Here is a 20,519-nt window from a genome sequence, read left to right as displayed (position 1 = left end):
CATTTTTCAACATGTTGTGAAAACATGCCATATGATGAAATAATGTAAAGAAGGCTGCGAAAAACACTCCAGAAAGGTTTTCTTTGTAAATAAAAATCATGAATTTTGGTGCAAAAAAAGAAACGCCATAGTATACTATGTCGGAAAAAAAATGCGATTTTTCAAACATGTTGTAAAAACGTGCCATATGATGAAATAATGTAAAGGAGAGCGTGAAAAACACTCCAGAAAGGTTTTCTTTGAAAAAAAAATCATCATGAATTCTGGCGCAAAAAAATGCCATAGTATACTATGTCGAAAAATGTCATTTTTCAACATGTGAAAACATGCCATATGATGTAATTTCATCCCTCTCTTTGATCGTATTAAAATAGACTTTGAGAGATGGAAGAATTTACCTCTCTCCTGGTTGGGCCGTGTATCGCTCCTGAAGATGAATGTCCTCCCCCGACCATTATACCCACTTCAAATGATCCCAATTCTTTTTAAACACAAAACAATAAAAATTTTAAACGGCTGGATGAGTTCGTTCATCTGGGCTGGAAGGAAACCTCGTCTAAAAATCTCCACACTGTGCCTCCCATCCTCGAAGGGAGGCCTTGACCTCCCAGACATAAGAAAATACCAGCTCAGTGCTCATATGCGCTGTAGCTGACTGGGTTCAAAATCCTGTCTCTCTCTGGCTTGATATAGAGGGCTCCATGTCTAAAATCCCTTTGAAAAATTTATTATTTCTTAAAAAATTTAAACATTTGAAATCGTCGTGCAGCAATCCACTCTCAATTCTCACCGTGAAGGTGTGGAACATAGTTCAAAAACTGGAAGGGCGATCTCAACTGACTTCATTATTTACACCTCTGTGTGATAACCCCCTTTTTCCACCTGGAACGACAGATTCTGGATTTCGGGTTTGGGCATCTAAAGGGATCTCTATTCTGTCAAATTTAATAGATGGACCCTCTATGTTGCCCTTTGATCAAATGATTGATAAACATCACATAAAGAGACAGGATTTTTTCCGCTATTTACAAGTGAGAGATTATGTTCAAAGAAAAACAACATTACTTTCGGATCAATCTATCTCTGATTTTGAAAAACAAATATTCTTGCCCAAAGCCAAAACCACTATTAAGTCATCTTATAATTTACTTAGAGAATATCCAAACACCAACAATTCCCATTTGCGAGGACTATGGGAAAAAGAATTGGGAATGGAAATCAGCAATGAGGATTGGGACAATGCATGGAGTAATGCTAATTTCTTAAGTGTTTGTAACCGGGTAAAAGCTCTACAACTTAAAATTTTACATCGTGCGCATATTTCTCCATCTCAGCGCCATAAATTTAATTCTGACCTTTCTCCGCTATGTCCCAAGTGTAAAACCGAGCTGGGCACCCTTACACATTGTTATTGGTCATGTGAAAAAATAAAATATTTCTGGTATGATGTACAATGCGAATTAGGTAAAATATTCTCACTTTCTGATGTTACAGTGTGTAATCCATTGACTATGCTACTTGGAATAACTGATGTCACCATCACTGGTAAATATGAAAGACGACTTTATAGAATGCTTACATTTTGTGCGAGGAAATGTGTCCTTGTAAACTGGATTTCGGATAAAGTACCATGTAAAAATCAGTGGCATCGGACAATATTAGAATATGTATCTTTGGACCATCTAACCTGCAAACTGCATGGTAAAGATGATCATTTTTGTAAAATCTGGGACCCTTTTATGTCATACATTGGTATGGACATCTCAGCACTTCTTTATAGAGGCTTTTCGTAAACCTCTACTGTATGTCTATTTGTATATTCACTATATTCTATTTGTCTAGATTTCCTGACTGTCAAAACTGTGCCGGAATGTTGTGTTGTGTTGTGTTTTTCTTTGTAACAAAAACAAAAATCCAATAAATATATTTGGGGGAGAAAAAAAAAAACAAAAAAAAAAAAAACAGGCCATATGATGAAATAATGTAAAGAAGGCTGCGAAAAACACTCCAGAAAGGTTTTCTTTGAAAAAAAAATCATCATGAATTTTGGCGCAAAAAACACGCCTTACTATACTATGTCGAAAAAAAATGCAATTTTTTAACATGTTGTAAAAATGTGCCATATGATGAAATAATGTAAAGGAGGCCGTGAAAAACACTCCAGAATGGTTTTCTTTGAAAGAAAAATCATCATGAATTTTGGCACAAAAAAACGCCTTACTATACTATGTCGAAAAAAAAATGCGATTTTTCAAACATGTTGTAAAAACGTGCCATATGATGAAATAATGTAAAGGAGGCCATGAAAAACACTCCAGAAAGGTTTTCATTGAAAAAAAACCATCATGAATTTTGGCGCAAAAAAAACGCCTTACTCTACTATGTCGAAAAAAAATGCGTTATTTCAAACATGTTGTAAAAACGTGCCATATGATGAAATAATATAAAGGAGGCTGTGAAAAACACTCCAGAAAGTTTTTCTTTGAAATAAAAAATCATCATGAATTTTGGCGCAAAAAAAAACGCCATAGTATACTATGTCGAAAAAAAAATGCAATTTCTTAACATGTTGTAAAAATGAGCGATATGATGAAATAATGTAAAGGAGGCCGTGAAAAACTCTCCAGAAAGGTTTGTCTTTGAAAAAAAAATCATCGTGAATTTTGGCACAAAAAAAACGCCTTACTATACTATGTTAAAACAAAAAATGCTATTTTTCAAACATGTTTTAAAAACGTGCCATATGATGAAATAATGTAAAGGAGGCCGTGAAAAACACGCCAGAAACGTTTTCTTTGAAAAAAAAATCATGAATTTTGGCACAAAAAAATGCCTTACTATACTATGTCGAAAAATGTCATTTTTCAGCACGTTGTGAAACATGCCATGTGATGAAATATTGTAAAGGAGGCTGTGAAAAACACTCCAGAAAGATTTTCTTTGAAACAAAAATCATCATGAATTTTGGCGCAAAAATAAAACGCTATAGTATACTATGTCGAAAAATGTCATTTTTCAACATGTTGTGAAAACATGCCATATGATGAAATAATGTAAATAAAGCTGCGAAAAACACTCCAGAAACATTTTCTTTGAAAAAAAAATCATCATGAATTCTGTCGCAAAAAACGCCTTACTAAACTATGTCGAAAAAAAATGCGATATTTCAAACATGTTGTAAAAACGTGCCATATGATGAAATAATGTAAAGGAGGCCGTGAAAAACACTCCAGAAAGGTTTTCTTTGAAAAAAAAATCATCATGAATTTTGGCGCAAAAAAAACGCCATAGTATACTATGTCGAAAAAAAAATGCAATTTTTTAACATTTTGTAAAAATGTGCCATATGATGAAATAATATAAAGGAGGCCGTGAAAAACACTCCAGAAAGATTTTCTTTGAAAAAAAAATCATCATGAATTTTGGCACAAAAAAAACGCCTTACTATACTATGTCGAAAAAAATGCGATATTTCAAACATGTTGTAAAAACGTGCCATATGATGAAATAACGTAAAGGAGGACGTGAAAAACACTCCAGAAAGATTTTCTTTGAAAAAAAAAATCATCATGAATTTTGGCGCAAAAAAATGCCTTACTATACTATGTCGAAAAAAAATGCGATATTTCAAACATGTTGTAAAAATGTGCCATATGATGAAATAATGTAAAGGAGGCCGTGAAAAACACTCCAGAAAGTTTTTCTTTGAAAGAAAAATCATCATGAATTTTGGCGCAAAAAAACGCCCTACTATACTATGTCGAAAAAAAAATGTGATTTTTCAAACATGTTGTAAAAACGTGCCATATGATGAAATAATGTAAAGGAGGACATGAAAAACACTCCAGAAAGATTTTCTTTGAAAAAAAAAATCATCATGAATTTTGGCGCAAAAAAATGCCTTACTATACTATGTCGAAAAAAAATGCGATATTTCAAACATGTTGTAAAAATGTGCCATATGATGAAATAATGTAAAGGAGGCCGTGAAAAACACTCCAGAAAGTTTTTCTTTGAAAGAAAAATCATCATGAATTTTGGCGCAAAAAAACGCCCTACTATACTATGTCGAAAAAAAATGTGATTTTTCAAACATGTTGTAAAAACGTGCCATATGATGAAATAATGTAAAGGAGGCCGTGAAAAACACTCCAGAAAGGTTTTCTTTGAAAAAAAATCATCATGAATTTTGGCGCAAAAAAAACGCCATAGTATACTATGTCGAAAAATGTCATTTTTCAGCACGTTGTGAAACATGCCATATGATGAAATATTGTAAAGGAGGCTGTGAAAAACACTCCAGAAAGATTTTCTTTGAAATAAAAATCATCATGAATTTTGGCGCAAAAATAAAACGCTATAGTATTCTATGTCGAAAAATGTCATTTTTCAACATGTTGTGAAAACATGCCATATGATGAAATAATGTAAAGAAAGCTGCGAAAAACACTCCAGAAAGGTTTTCTTTGAAAAAAAAATCATAATGAATTCTGTTGCAAAAAACGCCTTACTATACTATGTCGAAAAAAAATGCGATATTTCAAACATGCTGTAAAAACGTGTCATATGATGAAATAACGTAAAGGAGGACGTGAAAAACACTCCAGAAAGGTTTTCTTTGTAAAAAAAAATATCATGAATTTTGGCGCAAAAAAAGAAACGCCATAGCATGTCATGTCGAAAAAAAATGCAATTTTTCAAACATGTTGTAAAAACGGGCCATACGATGAAATAATGTAAAGGAGGCCGTGAAAAACACTCCAGAAAGGTTTCCTTTGAAAAAAAATTATCATGAATTTTGGCGCAAAAAAAAGCCTTACTATACTATGTCGAAAAAAATGCGATATTTCAAACATGTTGTAAAAACGTGCCATATGATGAAATAATATATAGGTGGCCGTGAAATACACTCCAGAAAGTTTTTCTTTGAAATAAAAAATCATCATGAATTTTGGCGCAAAAAAAACGCTATAGTATACTATGTCGAAAAATGTCATTTTTTAACATGTGAAAACATGCCATATGATGAAATAATGTAAAGGAGGGCGTGAAAAACACTCCAGAAAGGTTTTCTTTGAAAAAAAAATCATCATGAATTTTAGCGCAAAAATAAAATGCTATAGTATACTATGTCAAAAAATGTCATTTTTCAACATGTTGTGAAAACATGCCATATGATGAAATAATGTAAAGAAGGCTGCGAAAAACACTCCAGAAAGGTTTTCTTTGTAAAAAAAAAAAAATCACGAATTTTGTCGCAAAAAAAACGACATAGTATACTGTCGAAAAATGTCATTTTTCAACATGTTGTGAAAACATGCCATATGATGAAATAATGTAAAGGATGCCGTGAAAAACACGCCAGAAAGGTTGTTTTTTTTTTTTTTAAATCATGAATTTTGGCGCAAAAAAAACGCCATAGTATACTATGTTGAAAAATGTCATTTTTCAGCACGTTGTGAAACATGCCATATGATGAAATATTGTAAAGGAGGCTGTGAAAAACACTCCAGAAAGGTTTTCTTTGAAAAAAAAAATCATCATGAATTTTGGCGCAAAAAAAAACGCTATAGTATACTATGTCAAAAAATGTCATTTTTCTACATGTTGTGAAAACATGCGATATGATGAAATAATGTAAAGGAGGCCGTGAAAAAGACTCCAGAAAGGTTTTCTTTGAAAAAACATCACCATGAATTTTGCCGCAAAAAAATGCCATAGTATACTATGTCGAAAAAAAAATGCGATTTTTCAAACATGTTGTAAAAACGTGCCATATGATGAAATAATATAAAGGAGGCCGTGAAAAACACTCCAGAAAGGTTTTCTTTGAAATAAAAAATCATCATGAATTTTGGCGCAAAAAAACGCCATAGTATACTATGTCGAAAAAAAAATGCAATTTTTTAACATGTTGTAAAAATGGGCCATATGATGAAATAACGTAAAGGAGGGCATGAAAAACACTCCAGAAACGTTTTCTTTGAAAAAAGAAATCGTCATGAATTTTGGCGCAAAAAAACGCCTTACTATACTATGTCGAAAAAAAAAATGAGATTTTTCAAACATGTTGTAAAAACGTGCCATATGATGAAATAATCTAAAGGAGGCTGTCAAAAACACTCCAGAAAGGTTTTCTTTGAAAAAAAAAATCATCATGAATTTTAGCGCAAAAAAAAAACAACTGTATAGTATACTATGTCGAAAAATTTCACTTTTCAACATGTTGTGAAAACATGCCATATGATGAAATAATGTAAAGGAGGCTGTGAAAAAGACTCCAGAAAGGTTTTCTTTGAAAAAAAAAAAATCATCATTTTACTTGTGCCATGAAAATTATTCTATGGCATTTTTTAGATGACATATTATACTCTGTTTTCTTGAAAAACATACTATTTTGACAATATACTGCACTTTGACATTTTTTGAACCACATATCATACATGACAATTTTAGGCAATATCCTATCATTTTGCACTTGTTGAACCACATAATAATCAGTTGGGTTTTTCTTGCCAAGCTATACTATGAACTACAGGCCATATTATGTTATTCTTGAGTAAAGTATACTATACTTTGACATTTTCTGAACTACATCCTATACTATGGCGTTATACACAGAGTGCTTTGGCTAAATGTTGAGTTATAATCTAGATTTTTTTCTGTTTTGTTTTTTGACGGGATTACCACAGACCTGACTGTGAACACCGTTGACACCCACCCGAGGGAGACGCTGCCTAAGATCTCAAGGCTGCTTGGTCGTGGTCTTTCTGGTCCTGCTCCAGAACGCCTTCATCAGCTACGTCTTCTTTTGAAGAGGCCCTCAGATGCTGCAATCTCTCACCTTAAGGAGGAACTGCTACTTTCACTCTGTAACGAGATGGTGGTTATTTTAAAGACCCAGCTCCTGGTGGCTTTAAGTGAAAGTTTAACACCCATCAAAACGGAACTACATACAGTTAAATCTGAGTTATCTGAGTTGACGTTAGCTTTAATCAGGCTACGACTGAGCAGCTAGCTCGGTTAGCATCGCTAACATTAAAGCTAATATTTTTCTATGCTATCTTTCTTCTCTGGTCAACACACACTGAAACAAACTCCACCAACATCTGGAGTGCATGGCACACATTATATCTGACACTAAAGCTGCATATAAAGTGCATTAAAAGCGGCACCGATACGAAAATAAACATTTACTTACCGAACTATCAGAGTCCTTTCAGTGTCTGCTGGTAGAATCAGCCGAAGGTAGAAAACTGGTTAAAACAAGCCAACGGGCAGGAAAACTGTCTGTGGAAAATGTTCTGCTGCTGCACCGATCAATAAACGAACAGTTATTATATCAGAATTAATCCAAACGAGGAGAGCAGAGTCTCTGCTGCCTCCTCCATAGGACCTGTCAATCATTCCAGACCGGACTCTCAATCAAGTAGTCCCGCCCCCTGGCTTCGCAAAACTTTAACGCTCTATAAAAAAAAAAATCAATATTGATTTATTTTAAGATCGGCCACCTGATCTCTCATTTTGACCATGAAAACTATCAAAAAAAAAATTTATATGCAGTCTATGCACCACTCTGTTTGGCTCCATACTTGCTGATGACCTCTCAGAAAATCTCAGAAAATAAAAAACCGGACAGTTTTTCGTTTCTGTCTCTTACTGATTTTACTTTCTTGTTATTCTAAATATAAAACGAAAATCAAAGCATTTTTTAAATCGTATATCCCTTTTTGATCATGAAAAGGAAAAGGGCCTTGTATTTCAATTTTAATTTTTGTATTTTAAAACGGAAATCAAATAACCACTTGTTTTTTGTTTTTCAACACCCGTTTCAGAACGGAAAATCCAATTATCAGATCCGTACACGGACCCGTCATCCACAGTTATTGTTTATGGTGAGGTTATTCTCACTAAAATTAACGTGTTTATAAGTGTAAACGTGTTTTTCTGTGTCTTATCTTCCTTCAAAATTCTAATGAATAATCATTAATAATATTTGTTTGTCCCATGTCATGTTATTCCAATATACTGTCACTAGGTGGCAGTAATCAGCTGTGAGTTCATTGCTGAGCTCAGTTTGCAGCTACGGAAGCCGTTCAGGCTCAGAAGGCAAATTACTGCTAAAACGGAACGAACCGCTGCGTCAGCTCGCTGATATTCATTTACTACTTTTCCTTGGTCAGTAATATAATACAACATTGCTGAGGCAACATAAAATTAACCTAGAAGCGTCGTACAAATAAAATACTATGATTTTATGGCCACATTTTGTCAAATGATATTAAAAGGATTTTTAACGGCTGTTTAATGGAGCCGTCTATGTGCTGGACGTTTTGCTAGCTTTGGCTAGTTAGCCGCTGAGGTTATGGTGAATGTTTCTAGTTTTTTTTGTATGTGTAAATCAAGATATATTATACATTATATTTCCTTGTAAATCCAGTTAGGTCCAGTGTTTTTAAACTGCTTCATTTGTGGGTAATTAAATCAGGTGCAGTGCTGTATTTCTATGAGTTCTCTTAGCTAAGTTAGGCTTCTGCTCTGTTCACTGTGTTTAGCCGAACTTGAACTCGTCTATCTGGCAAGTGCTTTCACAAATGTACACTTATGTAGAAAGTCTGTGCATTCAGGCAAACACAGAGCACAGACCTGAAAAATGGTATGCAGAATGATTAATAAAGGGTGTGCAGCATAGCTCAGTGAGAGATAAATAGAGCAATACTGTATGTTAATGTAGGGGTGAGAGTTCAATACGCATAATTATGAAGGATTTTTAAATACTGAAGCTTATTTGTGAGGATATGCAGGTAAAAACTTAAGTGTTAATATCCAATGGAAGACACACATACAAAAAATTATTTAAAAAAAATACACAAATACAAATTCAAAGCAAGGATAAAGGAGTGATCTCACCTTGACACATTAAAAAAAAAAGAAAAGAAAGTAAGTAAAACCTGGATGAGACAGCTAACCCATCTCATAAAGTCAACCACCAACCCAGTGGAGGTCTGCAGAAAAAGGCCCACCTTGCCACAGACTAATCCGCCTTAAGAGACCTGCACAGAAACCAACGGGGATAACGACGGAGTCCGAAGAAGCTCCATTAGCAAGGTAGGAAGCACACTTTGGGTTTCCTGGTGCTTTTTCATGGGAATTTATATCTAACCCACTTCACTGGAACCATCAAACAGTTTTATTATTGCTGTTATTTTAACACCCATGCCTGTGTGTATGTATTCTGAAGTGTTTATATTTTGAGTATGAATTCCCTCTTACCTGGCACAGGTTCATAATGGAGGTGGCAGGATAGCCCTTAAGTTTCTCACTCAGTCTTACAATTTACTACAGCTGTTCTGTAGGCAGCGCAGGTCCCACACAATCAATGCTATGATGTAGATTATATAAAGTACAGGGTGCTCAGTGCACACTCCCTGGAGGGCAACAGATGAAACACACTGAACCCCAATCTCCACCTGAAGCGAGGGGTGTCAAACTCATTTTAGTTCAGGGGCCACATGCAGCCCAATTTGATCTCAGGTGACCAGTAAAATCACAACATAACCTATAAATCACATAAACTCCACATTTTTTCCATTTGTTTGAGTGCAAAAAAGTACATTCTGAAAATGTTCACATTTAATGAAGTATGTTTTTGCAAAACATGAACAACCTGAAATTTCTTAAGAAAAATAAGTGAAATTTTAACAATTAATGATCACAGTGTATCTACAAAGACGCAAAACATTTAGTCGCAGGCAATGTTACCTCTAATTTTTCCTGAGTCTGAGCAAACACACAAACTCCCTGAGCGTCCCTTGGACCACTGTGAGCAACATCAGACGTGTGCACTGTGGTCACACCAGCATCACATCCATTCAAGTTACATGGTTCATTAAAAGAATCAAATTACAGCATTTACATTTCTGTTAAAACACTTTGTCAACAGGAGCCAGTTGAAGGCTGCAGTGATTTTAGTGACACTACAATGTATAAGAGTGAAGTTATTGAATATTTGTCTCTCTTTACTGTTGCAGCGGTTTTGCTAATTGCAGACGGACCCTGTTCACTCCATAGACACCAATGTTATTCCTGTAGCTTGAAAGACAGCTACTTTTGATAAAACTGGGCTTGTAGCACATTGTCTGCCTTGCAACAATGGGAAAGAGGCACCGTTTATGTTTTGACAACCTATATCTAATGAGTTATTGATGCTGGAAGTCTGAATCTGTGAATATCTTTCCAACTTTACTGAACTTGGGGCCACTACCACCTAAGGAGTGATATATTTAATTTTGAAAAAAGCATTTAGCCATACTTAAAGCTTTAAGTGCTTTATTAACACGGAGCTAAAAATTTTGTATTGTTTTATTATCACAGGTTCTGTCTGAAAAGAGGTGGCATCATTTTAAACAGTGAAATCAAACTAACAAAATGTAATGACCAACCAGTGAGCAATACTGGATTCTGCAAAAACATAAACAACTTTTTAAAAAAAAATCTAAATCTTATCTTAACACAGTTAATGTATTAACTTATTTTTGTGTGTGTATGCATGTATTTAGTGATTTATTTAGTACTGTTAACATATCAGAGTTCTGAGTGAATTTTTCTTAAGATAGACAAAGGCCATTTATTGATTACATATAGGCTGTTAAATGTTTATTAAAAACTAAAAAGCATTTAAAAAAACAATTAAATTCAATTCAATTCAATCTTATTTATATAGCGCCAATTACAGTCAAATTGTCTCGAGACGCTTTACAGAATCCATATGCCTGACCCCCAGAGCAAGCCAAAAGGCGACAGTGGCAAGGAAAACACCCTTTTAACAGGGAAAAAAACCTCGAGCAGAACCCGGCTCTAATGTGGGGGTACCCATCTGCCTGCTGGCCGGGCGGGTTGACTTAGGCATTTATTGAGTCACTAAAATACTGTAGAGTACAGACCACATCAGCATGATTATAAGCATCCTCTGGTAAATTAACAACCAGATACTGATGTCTCTCACCATATGGACTTCAGGAGATGACTGGGGGATGATAAACTGTGACCTACTGGTTGGGTTCTCTCTGTTCTCATGTTTCTTACATGTTTGTCCCCTGACAGCCGGGTCCTAATGTTTTTTGAGCAACACACCATACTATGACGTTTTTACAATGATGGTTCTACTATGGAACCAGTTTGACATGTTCAGGTGTTCTTTGTGTGAAAACTCAGAGATTTCAGGTATCAGAAGGTGGTTTTCAACTTTCTTTATTAACTTTCTGCTTCAGCTTTAAATTAAATTTCCTTCACTAAGCCAGCCCTCTGGACTTCCAGGAAGCTGTGTTCCTATTGGCTGTCCAGGTGGCTGATTGGTGTTATTAGGAACACCTGACCAGCTCAGTGTCTTCCTGCTTTATTTAGCTGCAGACAAACATTTCCTCTGCTTCTCCACCACTGAACCGGGTTTGGCTCTGTTGCTGTAGTTTGTTCTTTAGGCGTTGGCTTGCAGCTTCCAGCAGTAAAATAGACTTTAGTGTGTTTCTTGGTGTGTTTTAGGGCTTTGTACTGGATGATTATCTTGGTAAATGTGGTTCTTTAGCCACAGTTAGCACATGGTGCTAATGTGTGCAGTGATTAGTGGATTTGGTACAGCTGAGTTGTGTCTTTATCTTGGCTGTAGTGAGTCTTCAGAGGTTTTTGGTCAGACACATTCTGTATTCTTGTTTGTGAACCAACGTTGGTTGTCCAGAAGGTAAGAGTTCCTGTACGGATTCTCTGTTTAAAGAGGTTCTCTGGTAGGCTGCAGGAGACTTTAGCGTTTGGGTTGTACTAGTTTGGTTTTTGTAAGGTTTCATTTGGACGACTATCTTGAGGCCCCTCCATGTGGTTTAGTGAGGTTTTCTGGAACAGTTCTACAAAGCAACCTGCAGCAGAAGAGACTTTGAGAGTTTTTAGGAAGTTCTGGAGACCAGACTTTAGAGCAGCAGAAACATTTGTCAGCAGTTTGAGCAGGAGAAGGTGAGCTTCAGAGTAGAAATGAGATGGAAACCTTCTTGACCCGTGTGGTGAGGTCCTGTACCAAGAGTTTGAGCAGGTTGTGAAGAGTCTGCAGTTCTTTGGTCTGAAAGCACAAGAAGAGTCGACTCATTAAAGGAGAAAACAGGAAATATTGTTGGTTCTTCAGTTGCTCTGCAGTTTCCTTAGACTGAATATCAAGTTTATATTTTAAATGATTTCCCATGTGAGCCCAAGAAGACTTCAATAAACTCCCTCCATCCCCTGGACACAACATATTTTATTACCATGTTAAATTTTTTTTTTTTTTTTTTTTTTATGTTTTTGAGTTTTAATCACAGTTTTAGCATAGTTTTTTTTCTCTTTACTTGTTTAGTTTTGTCATCTGTGTAAAAGGTGCTAAACAAATAAAGTTGAATTGATAAACTGAATAACTGACTAACTCATGATTGTGACAACAGAAGTATTTTCATTGTGATTTAAGGGTTTATTTCATTTTTAAGGTTGGGGTTAAAGTCTTGACAGAAAAAGAAGATTAAAGAAATAAACTACATAACAAAAAGCAATTAAATCAAAGGAAAAAAATTAATACAATAAAACTTTTAAAAGGTTTTATTATTAAAAAGATTTAAGAAATTTAAGATGTAATTTTCTAATTAAACATTTAATTTTTTAATTAAATGTTTTGTCTTTTTAAAGGTTTAATAATCTAATTAAATTTGCATTTTTTAAAAAAATGTTTAATATTCTTCTTGTTTAATTGTATTTTTTAAATGTTTAATGATGGAAAATATTTTATCTGTAATTTTTAATGTTTGTATTTTAAAAATTTAGTTTAATTTCATAATGACATGTATTGTATCTTGTTGAATTATCTAATTCAATATTTTGTCTGTTTAATAGAGTTAAACATTAATTACAATTAAATTATATATACATATACCACCTTTTAATGTTTAGTTTTCTTTTTAAATGCTTCATTGTATTTTCTGTTTAATTCCTATTTGAAGTTTTATTGTCTTTAAGATGTAATCTTCTATGTAAACATTTAATTTTGTAATTAAATGTTTTGTCTTTTTAAAGGTTTAATGATCTAATTAAATGTTTTGCATTTTTTAAAATGTTTAATGGTGTTCTTGTTTAATTGTATTTTTTTTTTAATGTTTAATGATGGAAAGTATTTTATCTGTAATTTTTAATGTTTGTATTTTAAAAATTTAGTTTAATTTCATAATGACATGTATTGTATCTTGTTGAATTATCTAATTCAATATTTTGTCTGTTTAATAGAGTTAAACATTAATTACAATTAAATTATATATACATATACCACCTTTTAATGTTTAGTTTTCTTTTTAAATGCTTCATTGTATTTTCTGTTTAATTCCTATTTGAAGTTTTATTGTCTTTAAGATGTAATCTTCTATGTAAACATTTAATTTTGTAATTAAATGTTTTGTCTTTTTAAAGGTTTAATGATCTAATTAAATGTTTTGCATTTTTTAAAATGTTTAATGGTGTTCTTGTTTAATTGTATTTTTTTTTTTAATGTTTAATGATGGAAAGTATTTCATCTGTAATATGTAATATTTGTATTTTAAAAATTTTGTTTAATTTCATACTGACATGTATTGTATCGTGTTGAATTATCTCATTCAATATTTTGTCTGTTTAATAGAGTTAAACATTAAATTACATTAAATTATATATACATATACCACCTTTTAATGTTTAGTTTTCTTTTTAAATGCTTCATTGTATTTTCTGTTTAATTCCTATTTGAAGTTTTATTGTCTTTAAGATGTAATCTTCTATGTAAACATTTAATTTTGTAATTAAATGTTTTGTCTTTTTAAAGGTTTAATGATCTAATTAAATGTTTTGCATTTTTTAAAATGTTTAATGGTGTTCTTGTTTAATTGTATTTTTTTTTTAATGTTTAATGATGGAAAGTATTTCATCTGTAATATGTAATATTTGTATTTTAAAAATTTTGTTTAATTTCATACTGACATGTATTGTATCGTGTTGAATTATCTCATTCAATATTTTGTCTGTTTAATAGAGTTAAACATTAAATTACATTAAATTATATTAAACAGACAAAATATTGAATGAGATAATTCAACACGATACAATACATGTCAGTATGAAATTAAACAAAATTTTTAAAATACAAATATTACATATTACAGATGAAATACTTTCCATCATTAAACATTAAAAAAAAAATACAATTAAACAAGAACACCATTAAACATTTTAAAAAATGCAAAACATTTAATTAGATCATTAAACCTTTAAAAAGACAAAACATTTAATTACAAAATTAAATGTTTACATAGAAGATTACATCTTAAAGACAATAAAACTTCAAATAGGAATTAAACAGAAAATACAATGAAGCATTTAAAAAGAAAACTAAACATTAAAAGGTGGTATATGTATATATAATTTAATGTAATTTAATGTTTAACTCTATTAAACAGACAAAATATTGAATTAGATAATTCAACAAGATACAATACATGTCATTATGAAATTAAACAAAATTTTTAAAATACAAATATTACATATTACAGATGAAATACTTTCCATCATTAAACATTAAAAAAAAAAATACAATTAAACAAGAACACCATTAAACATTTTAAAAAATGCAAAACATTTAATTAGATCATTAAACCTTTAAAAAGACAAAACATAGGTGCCTGTATAGCTCAACAGGTTAAGTGGGTGATCCATGTACAAGTGCTGGTCCCCAATGCAGTGGCCCGGGTTCGAGTCCCGCTCGCGGCCCTTTTCTTTTCTTTTTTTTTTTTTTTTTTCTCGCGGCCCTTTTCTGCATGTCTTTCCCCGACTCTTCTCCCCCGTTTCCTGTCTGTCTCTCACTACGCCTATGTATAAAAAGCTGGAAAAGGCCAAAAAAAAAAGACAAAACATTTAATTAAAAAATTTAATGTTTAATTCGAAAATTACATCTTAAAGACAATAAAACTTCAAATAGGAATTACACAGAAAATACAATGAAGCATTTAAAAAGAAAATTAAACATTAAAAGGTGGTAAAACATTTAAAAAGAAAAACCTTAAAGATTTAATCGAAACATTAAATATTGGGAAAGTAAAAGAAACTCAAACAAGCTGATAAAACATTTGAAAAAACAAACATTAAAAAGACAAAACATTTGGAAATCAAATCAGACATTAGACAAGAATAAAAGGTGAGAAAAGAGCAAAACTAAACGTTTAAGAAGAATCAAACTAAAGACGAAACATTTCAAAAGACACCAGTTAGACTTTAGAAGATCAAAAACAGAAGAGACAATAAAACGATCAAAAAGAGCAAAAACAGATAAAGTTCTTAAAGCGTTTTCTAGTCTGAAACGAAAACATCAAGTTGTTTCTTCAAACATTTCCTCTTTCTATGTTCTTGGTTTGATTGTGGACAGATTTACTAAGAACTCATTTCAGAAAACTGCTTTCCAGATAAAGTCTACTAGTAGTTGAAGGCATTGATCAAACTAATGTTACCTTCTGATCTCCACAAACTTTACTGTTCAGTGAAGAGAATCAAAGTTTGTTGAGGATTTCTAAAAAACCCACAGGTGAAGGTCTGAAAAGAACTCAGATGGATGGTCTAAATGTGAAATCAAGACTCATGGTCACAAGTTTTAAGGCTTCTGTTAACCAGAAAGTTCAAACTAACAGAGAAGTACTGAGAAACTTTTAAAACTTCAGTCCTCAGAGTGTCTGAAGGTTCAAACTAACAGAGAACTACTCAAGAACTTTTAGGATTTCAGTCCTCAGACTGTCTGAAGGTTCAAACTAACAGAGAAGTACTGAGAAACTTTTAAAACTTCAGTCCTCAGACTGTCTGAAGGTTCAAACTAACAGAGAACTACTGAAGAACTTTTAGGATTTCAGTCCTCAGACTGTCTGAAGGTTCAAACTAACAGAGAACTACTGAAGAATTTTTAGGATTTCAGTCCTCAGACTGTCTGAAGGTTCAAACTAACAGAGAATTACTCAGAAACTTCGAAGATTTCAGTCCTCAGACTGTCTGTCTCAATCGTACGACGCAGTGTGTAATTGTATGCAGCACAGTGAGCCGGCATACTTCTTGTTTCCGTTTTCACGCCGTCTACATCAACAGAATGCACTGAAACTTTTCCCCCACTAGCTTAGCCTCGCCGTAGCACGCAGCTCAAAGGGGCGTGTCCTATCTACTCATTCATATCTATGACAACAACGATGGCTGCACATAAGGACGCCTGACGTTGATTAGCTGCGTAAATACCATTATATACAGTCTATGGTAAATACGTATGTGAATCGCATGATTGGCTGCAGCAGCCAGTCACCGGTCACTCACTGACTCACATTGAAATATAGCACAGAATGAATTGTTACGTGTTTATTTTATTTACAATTTAGGTTGGATTTTTTTTTTGTGCGCAGCGCAGATTTTCTGTGCGCAGAGACCGTGTCAGCAGTGCGCAATTGCGCACGCGCGCAGCTTAGAGGGAACAGTGGTCGCAGGTATCTGGAATTGACCATTATAGTATTTTACAACTTATCATGCTCTAGAAATGTTATAAAATTACATTTGTCTTCATTTCCACATCTGTGTGGTAATCCTGACCACCTGGACTGACACACCACACAAACAAAAGTGGGAACCATTAAGGAAAAGGTTGAATTATCCCACTGTCTTTTAAATGTATAAAAGTTTTACACAAAAAAATGCACAAAAGTTGTGGAAGTGAACGAACAATAGGGTTCCACCAAACCAAACTCTGTCATACTGAAGCTGCTGACTCACATTATATTGCACAATGTTTAGTGTCTTTAAATATTTTCACATTAAGTATTCATTTTCACCTCTGTAATTTTTACTTTACGTCATCCCGTGGACCGGATTGGACCTTTTGGTGATGTAAAAAGATAATTCCTTAAATGTGAACATTTTCAGAATATACTTTTTTGCACTAAAACAAAGGAAACATTTGGAGTTGTGGTTATTTATAGGTTATTATGCTGGGATTTTACTGGTCCAGCCCACTTGAGATCAAATTGGGCTGAATGGCCCCTGAACTAAAATGAGTTTGACACCCCTGCTATAGGGCAAAAGGGGAGGAGACTGCTAAAGAAAACAACAAACCTGCAACCGGTGCACTCCAGACCTGATGCATCATGTCTAGTCTTTGAAACTGTGGACTCTCACTTCTCTCTGATTCAATAACTTCTCTTCCTTCACCTGCCTCCACAGACAGATGCGCACCCAGACAGCTCTGAAGGACACAAATCAAATCGGACAGTTGGCCATCATTGCTCACCAGAGACTCCAGTAAGTGCTTTGACCATCTATTCGCCTCAGCCAAGATGGTTGATTTCAGTCTCCGCACTGTCTGTTATTCCCACAAAGTTTGACATATTCCTGTCTGAAAGCAACACTCGGCTCCAGATAAGAGGTAATCTACAGTACAGCTGGCTCCTAGAGGCTCTTTAATAATTCATGTATAGCCTTAAAATCATGTTTAGTCACAGAGCTATTGCTGTGAAACATTAAATGCATGATTGTGGAATTTAAAATAAATTTACCGGTAGGTGCAAAATGGATCTCATACACAGGTTTCTGCCACCTTCACAATGTTCTTTGAGGTTTGGGCTTAATTATTGTGCTGTGAATATTATTGTACTCTGTTATTTTATAATGGTATATGGTTAAATGGCCTAGATTACATCACATTGTACAGTTTATCCATAATCTGAGCAGCAGTTTGCAATGAAGGTTCCATTTGGAAACCACGTCACAGATTAGCATTTTAACTATTAAACTATTTATGCAGTTTCAGTATAGAAAAACAGCAATGTTAGTATAATCCTCATAAATCCCATCATCTAGGCTCTGGTGATAGGAATATCCCTTTAAGTTTTTGCATTTCTGTTTTCGCCAGCTTGTTACAAATATGCAGTTAGTATGTTTTGTCAATAAAAACATGAAAGACTCTAATGACTTTTATGTTCAAAAACCTCAGACAGTAGCAGGTCCTTTTTCTTAAGCTGTTTTAGTGTTTGTAGTTTTAAATCTAGGTGAGCTGCTGCTGGCCACGCCCCCTTCAAGAACACTTTGTTTAATTGATTCTCTGGTTGATAGTGTAGAGCAAAACTGTTGGACATTTAGTAGATGCACTTTCTGTTGCTCATAGCTTTATCTTTAAATAATAGTTTTACATGAAAATATTGCCCAATTCACAGCACCGCCTTGTTTTTAACTCTTGTGTTTGATGATTTTATCAGTTAATTTTGAAAGTTATAAAACCAGTTGTTTGACGGTGCAGAGCAGCAGCTTTGGAAATGGCTCTGAAGTGACTACTGTGTTAACATGTGGTCTTAACAAGTTACTTTTCATTCAATATTTAATACTTGTCCTGTTGTCTGACAAGAAAAACAACAAATATGTAATTTAGAACAGCTCTATTTTAAAATCCAGCTGTATTAAAATACAGTGTACTATCAGTCAAAAGTTTGGACACACCTTCTCTCTTCATGACTATTTAAATTGCAGATTCTCACTGAAGGCATCAAAAGTATGAATGAACACATATGAAATTATGTAGTAAACAAAAAAAGTGTGAAGTAAGTCAAAACGTGTTTTATATTTTAGATTCTTCAAAAATAGACACTCTTTGCTTTGATTACTGCTTTGTACACTCTTGTCCAAACCTTTGACTGGTCGTGTATGTGAGCACAGAGAGGATAGACGCAAACAAATGTAAACACTGGCTGAGCTGATGCACATAGGGCTACATAAAAACACAGTAATCCACCCAGCCCTTGTTTATTGTTTTCAAATCACTTTCAAAGTTTCCGCTATTATCAGCTTTACAGTTTCCACAGAGCTCTGACCCATAATGTTTTTCTACCACCAGCAAAGTTTCCTATTGTTTTGGTGACATTGCCATCATATGTCAACGCAATCCACTGGATCCTTAGTTTCTTGGGTGCTGGGAGTGCATGGAAACTCTTGTTTTCACTCTTGCAGCCAACAGCAGAACACTTTAGGGTTAGCAGAAGCAGATTTGGCAAATACCCGATGGACTGTGACGCAGCTGCATGGCTCACCTTGCATGGAATGGGCAGCGAGGTGACAGGAATATGCAAATTTTTAGCTACACTACTACTGGTTACCCAGTTTAACTTTGTTGTAAAGATGTGAGACTGTCTAGTTAAGAATGGGCTAGAACAGGGGTGTCAAACATGCGGCCCGCGGGCCAAAGCCGGCCCTCCAGAGGGTCCAATCCGGCCCGCAGGACGAATTTGTAAAGTGTAAAAATTACAGAAGACATTAACTGTAGATTGTAAATTTGTAAAACTATAAATTTAAAATAATTTCAAGATCTTGACAAGTTGTTTTGATCATTAAGTAAAATACTAGATTGCTCATTGTTCTTTTGTTGTTTTCTGTCTCTTTTTTTTGTAATATTTTGTCTTGTTTTTGTTGTTTTTTGACTGACTTGTTTGTCTCGTTTTTGTCATTTTGTGTCTTGTTTTTGTCATTTTGTGTTTTCTTTTTGTCTCGCATGTGTTGTTTGTCTTATTTTTGTCATTTTGTTTGCTTTATTCATTGTTTTGCATATCGTTTTGTGTTTTTTTGTCTCGCTTGTGTTATCTACTTTTTTGTTTTGTTTCTCACTTGTCATTTTTGGTCTTGTTTGTGTGATTTGTGTCATTTCTTGTCTCAGTTTTGTCGTTTGTCCATTTTTTGTCGCTTTTTAACTTTTTTGTCTTATTTTTTGTCTCTTTTCGTTTTGCTTTCGTGTTGGTTTTCTCATTTTTTGTTATTTTGTTTCTCGCTTTTGTTGTTTTGTCTCTCATTTTTGTTTTTTGTCTTTTTTTGTCTGACTTTTTTCATTTTGATCATAAAGTAAAATACTATATTGTTCAGTTCCAGATACCTGTGACTAAATGTTTTATGTCTTTGTAGATAAACTGATCTGTAAGTTCTAATGTGTAAATGATGAACTGGGGCATAATGTTGCTGAAATTGAACTTATTTTTCTTTAACAAATTTCAGGTTGTTCATAGTGTTTTGTAAAAATATAATTAATTCAAGGTGAACATTTTCAGAAGTAACTTTTTTGCTCTAAAACAAGGGAAAATTTTGAGTTGTGGTTATTTATAATAATAATTATGTTCTGATTTTACTGGTCCGGCCCACTGGAGATCAGACTGGACAGAATGTGGCCCCTGAACTAAAATGACTTTGACACTCTTGGGCTACAGGAATGACAGAAGTAAACACATTCATATTGTTACAGCTTTTATTTTACACCTCTAACTTTTTAAAATATGCAAAATGTAATAAAAATAGATTTCACCATATGGGACCTTTAAAGTTGAAGGGTTTATCACTTAATTAAAATGAATGAATCCATTGTTAAAGTGAGTAGATGCCACGTGAACATTTAAGTAGTCTACTTCTCCCCAAAAAAGAGACACAGGAGAGTAAATCACGAC

Source organism: Amphiprion ocellaris, chromosome 21, assembly GCF_022539595.1.
Source record: "Amphiprion ocellaris isolate individual 3 ecotype Okinawa chromosome 21, ASM2253959v1, whole genome shotgun sequence".
Classification (NCBI taxonomy): domain Eukaryota; kingdom Metazoa; phylum Chordata; class Actinopteri; family Pomacentridae; genus Amphiprion; species Amphiprion ocellaris.
The sequence above is the reverse complement of the archived record's forward strand: the minus strand, read 5'-3'. Positions refer to the sequence as shown.